Raw genomic sequence first — 10,260 nt, 5'->3', positions numbered from 1 at the left:
ACACATTTATGGGGTATGCATGCTAATTATCTAAACTTCCAGGCATCTATGTGAAGTTTTTATGTTAGGGTTTCACTGCTGTGAACAGATACCATGACTAAGACAAATGTTATGAAGGACAGCATTTAATTGGAACTGGCTTAAAGGTTCAGATCTTCAGTTCCTTATCATCAAGGTGGGAGCCTGGCAGCATCTAAGCAGATATGGTGCTGTAGGAGCTGAGAGTTCTACATCTTCATCTGATGTTTGCTAGCAGAATACTCAGTTTCAGGCAGCTAGGATGAGGGTCTTAAAGCCCAGACCCACAGCGAAACACCTGACCCAACAAGGAAATACCTACTCCAAAGGAGCCATACCTGATAATAGTACCGCTCCCTGGGCCAAGCATATACAAACCTCATTCCACTCTGAGGCTTCCAGAGGCTTCTTCAAACCTATGAGACTATGGGGGCCACATAGTGGTGTTTCTGAGACTTCTTTTTAAATTCAATTTATCTGATTTTCTTAATCTAGGTCTCATGCAGAATCTTCAGACAAGTGCAAAAGGTAGCCACATTCTTTACCATAAAATCTCCCCAAAGAGTCTCTAAGCAAATATTGAAATTCTTCACAGTATGCTTGGGACAGAGTCACACAATTTAAACCACTTTCAGCAACAAAGTCTTCCATATTTGTTCTAGGATAGCCCATTAAGCCCTATTTAAAGCATTTCCACAGCTTTCCAAATCCAAAGTCCCCATGAAAGAGCACGAGTTGGAACAAATCTGAGGCCAGTGGGAAAATTCCACCACCAACCTCTGAGCACAGAAGGACCCCTCCCTTCCAGGAGGAGTAGAGCTAGTGTAGTTCCTGCAACAGCTGCAAACCAGACTGTTGAAAAAGCCTCCTGTGACTCCCCATCCGACTCCCTCAGAAAGTCCCAGAACAGCCCACTGACTGCCAGTCTATTCGGAGGTTGCCTCTCCCCCCTGATTGTACCCTATATAGTTACCTTTGTCCAAATTCTGCCCCAATTGTTTGAATTCTACCCTAATTGCAAGTATATAACTCCCTGGTAGACTCTGCTCAGGGACTTCTCTCTTTGAAATGGGATGACCCTGATATTTTGGAATGACTAAACTCTTGCCTTTACATAGATTTCCTCCTCTGTGAGTGACATTTCAGGAGGTTCAGGTAGTGGTTCAATTTGTACCTCATATTTTGTGTATTGGCCAGTAAACTCACCTCTTGGAGGAGACCCACAGGAGAGTGGTGAATTGGGGAAGTGACAGCCTGAGCGATGTACCACAGTTGTCTACGTCTCCTCTATCTAGCTTCTTTGTGTTCTGCTTTTGGTTAGATTCATATGTGCAAGCTTAAGGAGGGCTCGGACAGCCTCAGTAACAGGACTTTGATCTGGCCAGTGGCTGGAGCAGAAGGCCTGAGATATCCTGTCCGTGGCATGAACAGGCTGGTCTGTGTACTTCAGCTGCGAAAGAGGGTACTTTGTGTTAGTTGTTCTTTTGTTTTCTGTGTTCTTGGACTTGGACTGATGAAATTTTTTGACATGGGACAGGTTCTTAGGACTAATGATCACTTAATATAACTTAGAGTGGCCTGCTTTTGATGTTAAATGGCCACAGGACCTTCCCAAGGTGTCAGCAGTAGAGGATATAGTGTTTCAGAAGTTTTCCCTCCTCCTCCCTGCTAACACTTCTTTGTCAACGTGAACAAAATCTGAGTCCAGCCTAGCAGTTAGCTCCATCCTTGTTGACAGTGTTAGCTTTGGGGCTGGAGAGATGGCTCGGTGGTTAAGAACACTGACTGCTCTTCCAGATGTCCTGAGTTCAATTCTCAGCAGTCATTTGTTGAGTTTCTTTTTCCCTCAGGACCAGCTCCAGGTTTTACATTTCTCACCGGTTTATCCCCTCTTCCCCTCTCCTTCTGCCTAGGGCAGACACAGTGCAGTCTGGCATCCAGGGTCCATGACAGGAGAGGCCCCAAGTGGTCATATGTATCCATTAACAGAGTTTGCAACTGACTCCTGCTCACATCTTTTGTTCAGTAAATGAATATCCTTCTTGCCAAGAGAAATGCATGCTCCCTGTCCAAGTAAATATGGTCTCTGAGTTTTTAAGATGAAAAAGATTTATTTTATATAAAGAAAGGGGATGCCTCTGGTAGGCTCATGTTGAGGCCTCTCTTCCCCTGAGGGACCAGCCACCGGATGGCATAATGTAGAATAAACTGTATTCAGGACATGACACCAACTCCCCCAAAAAGTTCTTACAGGTTCTCTTCACCACAGACATAGGCCAAGAAACTGGCCCTTGGGCCCACAGGGAACCCACCCAGATTGGTTATTTAATGGGTGTAAGGGTTAGGGATCTCCTCCAGATTTGCCACCAGGCTCTGCAAGCAGGTTTAAACAATAATTGGCCAGTGTTTAGATATGATATGAAATAAGAGAAAACAGAGAACTCTAGTACAGGGCGTTCTTCAATTAGTTAGTGCCAAATATTAGATAAAAGTTACAGATACAAGCTAATAAAAGTTGCAAAGATTATAGAAGAGTGCACATTAGACAAGAAGAATGAATTAGAGCCCCTCTAGCCAACAAAGCCCTGGATCCAGGAGAAAAGACTACCATAGAAATGGCCAATGGCTTATTTATCATAGAAACTGGACTCAGTGACAGCAGGATTGCCTGCTTATTATTGTTGCCACAGCACTGTTGGATAAAGATGCAGATAAGTTAACTTTGCGACTCATCACACACACACACACACACACACACACACACACACACACACACACACAAAATTCTGATTGTTGTTCAGTAATGCCTACAGGCTTCATTTTCAGACTTTCTCAATTTACCATGGCTTACATATTTTCCAGCCACCTGTTTCCCCGAACCGTGCATTTCTGCTGCCCGACCCTGACTTGGACTGTCCACTCCATCAAAGTGATTCTCCTCTGCCAGAGACAGAACAGATCTGGTTTATTAACAAAAGCAGCTTTACCCATGAGGGTCAGAGGAGATCAGGGGCAGTGGTGACACTGGAAATGGAGGTAGTCTGGACTCAGTCTGTTCCTCCAGACACTTGAATTCAAAGGGCCAAGCTAATAACATTAACACAAGCCCTCATCATGGAAAAAGAAACCAATGGCTAGAGATAACACATGGGCTAACAAGGCCGCTAAGGACATAGTCTTAAAGAAAACAGCATCTCTAGATTGGATACTGTTCTATCTGAACCACCTAGATCAACTGATATATGGAGAAAAAGAAATTAAATGGGATGGTGATGATCGACTGAATGTAAGCTAATATTATCCATCTCTTTAACAAGAACTTTTCTCAGAAAGATCCACAGAGTCACTCACTTGGGAGTAAAACGAATGACAAACTTTAAAGCTTATCAGCTGAGCAACACTCCCAGTCACCCCAAATATCCAAACTCCTGACTGAGAGGTAAGAGCCTGGAGGCCTCTACTGGGAAAATTGATTTTATAGAGATTAAGGAAGAAAGACATGGCTCAAAATACCTGCTGGTTTTTGTGGACATTTCCTCCTGGATAGACGGATAGAGATACTAGAAGAGATTTTCCCAGATTTGAAGCACCTAAAGTAATAGGACCAGATAATGGGCCTGCCTTCATATTTCAGAAATGTCAGTGACTAACTAAGATCTTGGGGACAAATTGGAAGCTTCATTATGCATATCATCCCCACAGTTAAGGGCAGGTAGAAAGGATAAATAGAACTCTAAATTAGACCTTAACTAAATTAGCCTTAGAGACTGGATGATGCTCCTTCCCTTTGCCCTATACTAGATGTATATGGCATTCTAGCCCCCGTTGTATCCAGCCTACAGTTGGCAGCTATTACAGAACTGAAAATGATAATTTAATACTTAAGGTCAGCGCTACTCAATAGGCTCATGACTATGTTTGCCCTAAATTATGTGCCCTCAACACCCTGGCAGTCCCCTACATTGGGGAAATTATCCTTCACAGGACCATGAAGTTAGGGTTTTACTGCTGAGAACATATAGCATGACCAAAGTAAGTTTTATAAAGGACAACATTTAATTGGGGCTGGCTTATAGGTTCAGATGTTTAGTTCAATATCTTTAAGGTGGGGACGTGTCACCCTCTAAGCAGGTGTGGTGCTGTAGGAGTTGTGAGTTCTCCATCAGAAGGCTGCTAGCAGAATACTAACACTCAGGCCTTTCTCTGACCCCAGATATCTTAATCAAGCAACTGGCTTTTGAAAATGCTAGTACAGCAGAAAAACACTGTCTCAAAAACCAACCAACCAACCAAACCAACAAAGACAAATTAAAAACAGCAGCAACGGGGTTGGGGATTTAGCTCAGTGGTAGAGCACTTGCCTAACAAGCGTAAGGCCCTCGATATGGTTCTCAGCTCTGAAAAAAAAAAGACAAAATAAAAACAGGAGCAGCAGCAACAATAACAACAACAAACGAAAGAAAGAAAACACCAATGCATACTCTTATGTGACCTTACCTCCAAGTTATTTCTGAATTGTAAATTAAAATGCCTATAGTCAAAAGCTGTGCAGAATTAAGATAGGTGTTCCCTGGTGGTTCCAATTGGGGGTGGGAGACCATGACAGACGGGGTAGAAAGAAGAACATAAATAGAGGAGAAGCCACCATGAGGTAAGAATCTTTAAATAATGGACATGTGAGTGGGCTAATTGGAGTGAAAAGCATCCCAGACAAAACCATGGCAAATTATATAACAGAATTATTGGAAAAATATGCATAATAGTATAGAGGATAGCTATCTGCCCAGTTCTTGTGCTAATTAAGGATTATCATAGATATAAAGCTAGTGTGAATCTTTTATCCAGAAACTAACTGGGCAAAGGATGGGCAGAAATCCATGGTTGGGATCAAATACTTTCTACACACAAAACCAGATTCAGCACCTAGAATTACAATCTTCCCAACCCCAGATAACTACAGACCAGCATAGAAACACAACCAGTAACAGCCAGGGCGTTCAAATCTCTATTAGAGCCCATCAACACTATGACAGAAGGCCCTGAATATGTCAACATGATTGAAGAACAAGAATAAAACAGACTGTAAAACAGCATTTGCACATATGGGAGAGGCCTTTAAAGAGAAAGTAAAGAAATGTGTGAAAACAATAACTGTGGAAGGAAATGAATAAAGAAATCCTAAACAGAGAGATGTGGATGAGTAAAATGTAGGAACTCAAATAGTCTCTCAGAGGCAGACATTAATAACAGACTCCAACAGATGGAATAGAGAACCTCAGGCATTGAAGAGATGATAGAAGGAATGGATACGTAGATAGAGGAAATCTTAAATCCAAAGGGAGGAAAAGAGTGGAGGGGGAAAGGAATAAAGGAAAAGCAAAGGAAGAAAGGAAGGAAGGAAGGAGGGAGGGAGGGAAGGAAGGAAGGAAGGAAGTCAATCCTGGAAGAAAACATCCAAGAAATAGACAGGATTTTTCTGCAAAATAACAAATATAATAAAGACAATAAAGTATATAGGAAGGATGAAAATAAACTTGGGTCAAAGGCAAATAAAACAAAAAACAAAAACAAAAACAAACAAACAAACAAACAAAAATTATCAACAAAATCATAGAAGAAAATGTCCTTAACTTAAACAAGAGACTCATCAAAGTAAAAGGAGCACACAGTATGAAATAGACTGGAGTGGAAAAGAAATTCCCCTGGGCATATATTACCTAAGACAGTAAACATGGAGAACAAATAAGTGTAATAAAAGCTGCAAGGGAAAAAGTACTGGTAACATACAAAGTCAGTCCTCCTATGAGAATCACACATTACTTCTCCCAGAGACTCTAAAAGCCAGAAGAGCCTGGATAGATTCACCGAAGACTAAGAGACCAGACTAATAAAGTTGGATTTTTGTTGACCCAAGGGCCTCCCTTCTTTAATCACATACAATATTATTAGATACTTCCTAAAATTGCCTTCAGAGCTTCTTTGAGGAAGCCTGAGGAGCTTAAGACCTCTGATAAAGTATTTTGTACAAAAGGACCTGCTTCCTTTTTCCTTATTTCTACTACAGCAGGATGGAGGCAAAGTTTTTTGCAAACTACTTTTAATAAGTAGCCCACATCATAGGTAATGGAAGAGAAAAGTTATTAGGATATGGGGGAAGAGGACCTGTTCAGCAATAGTTCTTCAGGAACGAGCTTGTTTTCCTTTGGCAGCAGTTCAGGACAACAGCAAGCAGCAAACCTGACTCCGGAGGGGATTTCTCAGGGGAGGAAAGCAGGAGTGTGGTGGAAACATTGTGGCAGCGGCTGTGCAGACTCAGGAGCTCCTGCTCAAGCTGCAACAAAGCACCCTGTGCTCTGAAGCACAGCAGCTTAGCCAGTTAGCTGGAGACCTGGCTCTCCCACTGCCTGCCTTACCTGGAAACCGCACAGAATACACGAGGACAAACAACTGTGCCCAAGCTGAGCAGGCAGCGCAAAAGCGCCTGTGAAGGACCCGCAGGCACCACCTTAGTCAGCTTCATCAGAGCAGAGAGTCTAAAGTCTTTTCCTCCTTCAAGCATGGCACCCCAGCCCATTTTCTTTCATTCCCTGCCTTTATTTTGATGGCTTCTACTTCCCTTCATAAGTTTGTCGTTTAGTTTCTTTTCTCTCTTTTTTGTTTCTTTGTTACTTTCTTTCTATCAACTAATATAAAGGACCAGCAATTTGATATTTCTAACCTAATATTTGCTGTGGTTTATGCCATGCATATTTGCACATTAAAACTCTTTTTTCTTGCATTTGCCACACTTTAATCGGACTCATTAGCTTAGCTCAATTTCAGTTCTTGGGTTTTCTGAGGTAAGTGAATGTTGGGGTGACCTCATTCCCAACTCCTGATCCTTGTGCCTCTAAAGTCAAATGCTTATGAATTTTCAAAGTTTTCTTTGCCAGTGGATATGTGTGTGTCTGTGCACATATGTGCCACATATTCAGTCCATGTTTGTACCATGGGTCCCAGGTATTGAACTCAGAATATCATACTAGGGTAGCAAGTTCTTTTACCTGCTAAGGACCTTGCTGCTATTGCACAAGTGTGTGTGTGAGTGTGTGTGTCTGTGTGTTTGTGTGTGTGTCTAATTTTCATATATGTATACACCATATATTGCGCCAATCTCTGCCTCTCAATACCATTGTCCTTCCTTTCCTCACCTCTTCTATCATTTCTTTTTATCCCTCTGGACAGTTTCTCGTTGTTGACATCAATTTAAAATGTAGGAACACACACACGCCATTTGAAACCAAGTTAAAATGAAAAAATAAAAATATGCAGTCTTTTTGATCAGTACTCCTTAGCAATAGCTTTTCTTTGATTTTTTTATACAATTGATATATAATAATTAATGGGCAATCAGCTTGCAAATTTTCCTTAATGATTATATCCTTGGAATTTTCATAAATGTTAGTATACTATCTGTGGATAAAAATGTCAACTTTTAATTCCTATAGTGACGGGCCTTAAATTATCACCTTCCTCCATTCTGACCACAGCAGTCTGCTGTCTATAAGGGTGATCACCACTTAATAAATAAAAGGGAAACAGAAGAGTGGTCTTGTTCTGACCCCTTCTACCCAAATGGTGTTACATGTTTGTCCTGAAGAAATGAGGATATGTTTTGCTAGGTATGGGGTGCCAGCTTGTGGAAGTGAGAATTTAGTGCACCTGAGTGATGTCTTCTCCCACAGTTGCCTTGGCTGGAGGAGACCTGAATCATCCCAGTCACAAGCACTCCTCTCTCGAAAGAAACCCAACCTCAGCTTTAAAGGAAATGGACACTTAATATCCAGTGAGATTCGTGCACATCCCTCACTCTGGCGTAAGTCCAAAAGACTTTCAGAAAAATGAAAGGGCACTTAGTGCCATTAGAAAATTCATGCCAGAGTCTTCTGTCTAGTCCAATGGAACAATGCCTCGAAATACCCAGCTACAAGTTGTTAATCTATACGCCATGCTGTGAATCATCTAAGGTGATAGTATATTTCATAACGCCCTAGTAGGTACTTAATTGCTTTTTTGTGGATTTTTTGTGATTTTTCATGGTGGTGGTCCACTGTTACTTCAAGAGTTCAAGCAGGAGGGCAGAGGCAGGGAGTAGAACATCCTTGTTTACATAGATAGTTCCATGCTAAATACAAACAAAAAGATCTTGGATTACAAATACAAAACCCCAAATGAACATGTCATTGCAGATGTGTGTCCCTTCTGAGCGCACAGGTTAAAATCAAACTTTATCATGCCAAGAGAACATCCACAAGAAAATTGCTGGAGACACCAGGCAGATTAGAATAGAAGTAATGGTGCCGGAGAGGTAGTTCCACAGTTAATACTAGCTACTCTTCCAGCGGTCCTGAGTTCAATTCCCAGCAACCACATAGTGGCTCACAACCATCTAAAGTGAGATCTGGCGCCCTCTTCTGGTCTGCAAGCATGCATGCAGGCAGAATGCTCTATACGTCATAAATCTTAAACAAACTAAAATAAAAATAAATAGGTTTGGAAAGCTATGTGTATTATATATAAAAAGTGCAATTACATCTACTGCTATCCTGCATAGATATACAGGGGCCTGCAGCATCCTTCTATTTCTGATAGTTCACCCACCACTTCAATATCTGAGACCAGTGTCACTTATGAAATACTTCATTTAAGTTATAAATGTACCATTGTCATTCAAGCCTGGAAATATTAACTCTTTGAATGAATGTACAGAGAATTTTAGTCAGTATGTTGCCACAGGATCTGTCAGGGGTTGGAGAGATGCTTCACGGATTAAGAGTATCAATTGCTCTCCCAGAGATCCTGAGTTCAAATCCCAACAACCACATGGGTACTTACAGAACTCTGCAATGTGATCTGATACACTCTTCTGGTGTGTTTGAAGATAACTACAATGTACTCACAAGTAGATATTATATACTAAAAAAAAAAAAGGAAAAATAGGACTTCTCAGTTTAATCTGGCAGACCTAAATGTCATGGACTTACTGGATGGAGCAGGGTGGGCTTGATCCTGTAGGAATGTACCCAAGCACTGAAATTGGCACTTTGAGTCACTATGCCCAGTTGTGAAGAGTCCTTTCATGGTTGTGGTGAGCAACTTTGCTTATCCTTTCCTATCAGCCAATTCTTTCTATATAAATGAGATCATTTCTGTAGTGTCTGGTTTCAGGTGAATTCTGATTGGCTCTGTGATTCTGACATTTTTGTGGCTCCAGTTGACTAAAGAGGAAGCCATCCATGGTTTTCTAGGTCTCTGAGTGTTTTACCTCTTTTAAAAATATTAATCAATCATGTTTATTTAAAGTATTAACATCAGAAATTTTTAATGGGAATTATTTTAAAAAATCATTAAACAACCAAATCGATTTTCCTATTCTAGCCATATAAGCCAGCTGGACTTTGTAAGGAAAATGATCTAAAGCATCAGTGTCAAGGACTACAGAAAACTGCCACCCACAGGTAAACTGCCACAGTAAAGTGACTACAGCATGGTTCTGTCATTCATACCAGACAACCCAGAATAAATACCTTATAAAAAGAATTAAAATCTATCCAAACCACTTAAAATACTTAAATGCAGAAACCTTAATTTTCCTTCAGTTGGGCCAGAAACCACCACAGTCGCTATGGTCAGTGTTCCAGGGAGAACGAGTGGAATGTTTAAGCTTAGGCCAACCAACATAGCCCTCGACTTTTCAAAGAAATCGTTTACTCAGGTATACTGTAAACAAGGACTGTGGCAACACAGGAAACAAAGGCAGTTGGCAAGTGAAACTTCTAGAAGCTCATGAAAACAATACCATCCAAACTGCAGATGGAAAAGGAGAGACAGGTAGTGCCAGGTTCTCTGCAGTCGTTCGGTCGTGCAGGGTGTCAAACAATCGCTGCTTCCCACACCAGGATGTTAGCCCACAGGAGGGGCTGGCGGGACCTGTCCACTGTGAGGACTGGAGGGCTTTCCAGGAAGGCTGAAGCCTCTCAGGTTAGGAGGCCTCAGTAGAAAGAGGAGCACAGCGATCACCATCCAGGCCATCAAGATCACAGTGATGCTGATGCCACTGTCACCGGAGGGCCCTGGCAATTCCCGAAGGCATTCTGTGTTGGTACAATAGGACTGGGACTGCCGGAGCAGATTGATGAGTCTTCTCATAGCGCGTTCATGAGAGTAAATACATTCACAGGGATCAAATCCTCCTTCAGTCAT

General features: G+C 41.6%; 1 pseudogene; it reads right to left on the bottom strand.

The window, feature by feature from the left end:
• Positions 1-9,960: 9,960 nt before the first annotated feature.
• Positions 9,961-10,260, bottom strand: LOC148000688 (small integral membrane protein 14 pseudogene; annotated as a pseudogene).

Source organism: Rattus norvegicus, chromosome 15 (assembly GCF_021556685.1).
Source record: "Rattus norvegicus strain SHRSP/BbbUtx chromosome 15, alternate assembly SHRSP_T2T, whole genome shotgun sequence".
NCBI lineage: Eukaryota > Metazoa > Chordata > Mammalia > Rodentia > Muridae > Rattus > Rattus norvegicus.
This window is presented reverse-complemented; position numbering and strand designations above follow the sequence as displayed.